Source organism: Penaeus vannamei, chromosome 11 (genome assembly GCF_042767895.1).
Source record: "Penaeus vannamei isolate JL-2024 chromosome 11, ASM4276789v1, whole genome shotgun sequence".
NCBI lineage: Eukaryota > Metazoa > Arthropoda > Malacostraca > Decapoda > Penaeidae > Penaeus > Penaeus vannamei.
The window spans coordinates 3,694,081-3,696,580 of NC_091559.1; the positions used below are offsets into that span (position 1 = coordinate 3,694,081).

A 2,500-nucleotide genomic window follows, 5' to 3' on the forward strand; every position below is an offset into this window, starting at 1 on the left:
AACGCAAAATCTAAGCATGGTTGCTCTAAGATAAAGAAAGAAGAAGATAATGAAGGATAATGAATAAAGTTAAGAAATGGGAAATTTCTATCGATACTTGGAAATAATGGAAGGCGTTAAGACAATGGCAGACGAAGAAGATAAAGAAAGATAAGGAATGAAGTTAAGAAATGGGAAATTTCTATCGATTCTTGGAAATAATGGAAGATTGATTTAAATGGATTAGCTGCGATAATCTGCCTTGAAATCTGGTGATGAAAATTATAATAGAAAAACGTTAATATTTTCCGTAATCTTTATGACTAAAAACAGACAGTATAATAAATAACAGCAATAGCGATAAATAATAATAATAACAATAATAATATATTATCAACATCACAAAAAATTCTTGAATTTTTGTTGTTATCTGTGATGATGAAAACAATTAATGATAATGAAATTCAACTAAAAATAAAACAATGACAATAGCTTTACATTACTAAAGACAAAACAATGATAAACAATATTGACGATAGCAATAACATCCATAATCATAATCATAACAATGATAATTACTTTCATAATATTCATAAATATAATAGCAAAACGATGATAATGATACTGATAATGATTATAATGATAACGATAATAAAATATAATAAAGGTAATTATCTTAATGATACACATAATAATGATAATGATAGTGGTAGTAATAATGATAATTACAATGTTAATGATAATAATATGATAAGAATAGCCATGATAAAGCCAATACTTATAATAATTATGATGATAATAAACAATTATAATAAAAGTTATGATAAGATATGCAATTATAGAGTCAATACGAATGATAATTATGATAATCATAATTAGAATGTAATAATGATAAAAAGGATGATAATAGTAACAATAACAATAATGATATTAATAGTGATGATAATAATAACGATGATGATAATATTGATAAAAGTTATGATGATATTAGTAATAATTATGATAATAATAATAATAAGAAGAAAAGCAAGAAGAATGATAATAACTCTTATGTTGATAATTATGATAATGATAATAATGATGATAATGAAAATCATAATAATCATTATTGTTATAATGATTATAATAATAATCATTATAATAATGGTAATGGTGATAACGTTAATAACATCAATGATAATAATAATAATAGTAATAATAATAATGATGATGATGATGATAATAGTAATAATAATAATAATAATAATAATAATAATAATAACAATAATAATAATAATAATAATAATAATAATAATAATAATAATAATAATAATAATAACAATATAAATGATAATGATAATAATAATAGTGATAATAGTGATACTGATAATTATCATGATAAACAAAATAATAATGATTAAGATAATAACAACAAAGACCTGACGAAATTATGGTAATGGACAAGTATGAACACAACAATAACAGAAAAAAAAAATATATATTTTTTTTTTAATGAAAAAATAAAAAAATAAAACTAAAACCACACAGACAGCATATATGATGTACATGCACACAGCCACCAAAGAAATATAAAAACATGAAAAAAATAGAAGTAACGTCAAACACAGCATTTGCAAAAAACTTTTTCTTTCTTCCTTTTTTTTAAACTCGGGAACTCTTATCTAAATACAGACATGCAGACTGATCGTGCATAAGTATGTCACGTCTCGTCTTTTGTCTGTCTGTCTGCCTCTCTCTCTCTCTCTCTCTCTCTCTCTCTCTCTCTCTCTCTCTCTCTCTCTCTCTCTCTCTCTCTCTCTCTCTCTCTCTCTCTCTCTCTCTCTCTCTCTGTCTATCTATTTATTCATTTCTGATTTCCACGCCATTTGTGTATTATGTATGTATGTATGTCTACCTGTCTGTCTGTCTATCTGTCTGCCTGCCTGCATATTTGCCTGCTTGTCTGTCTCTTTGTCTGCCATGCCTGCCTGCCATCCTGCCTGCATTTCTGCCTGCATTTTTTCCTGTCTATCTGCCTGTCTCTTTGTCTGCCTTGCCTGTCTATCTGTCTGCCATGCCTGTCTTCCCGCCTGTCTGCCTGTCTGTCTGCCTGTCATCCTGCCATCCTGCCTGCCTGCCATCCTACCTGCCTGCATTTCTGTCTGCCTGCCATCCTGTCCGTCTATCTGTCTGCCTGTCTGCCTGCCATCCTGCCTGCCTTCCCGCCTGTCTGCCTGTCTATCTATCTGTCTGCCTGTCTGCCCGTCACCGCCTCCAAGAAAGTGATCTGGAAGGAATTATGAGAAACTGCATAGCTCGTTTACTCGCCCATGAAGCTTGTGTTTTTGGATCACAAGCTGAAGTGGGCGGGCGGGGATTGTGAGGGGAGGGGGTGGGGGAGGGGGTGGGGGAGGGGTGAGGAGGGGGTGGGGTGGGGATGGTGAGGGGGAGGGGGTGGGGGTGGGGGAGAGGGTAGGGTGGGGAGAGGGTGGAGAGGAGTGGGGGAGGGGAGATGGTGGGGTGGGGAGGGGGGGAGAAGGGG

At 32.9% G+C, this 2,500-nt stretch overlaps 1 protein-coding gene across 1 annotated transcript in view; it reads left to right on the forward strand.

Annotated features, from left to right (window-relative positions):
• The window catches only part of LOC138863215 (nephrin-like), a 70,884-nt gene that overhangs the window by 626 nt on the left and 67,758 nt on the right, over positions 1–2,500 (forward strand). The gene's annotated exons all lie outside the window — the stretch shown is intronic.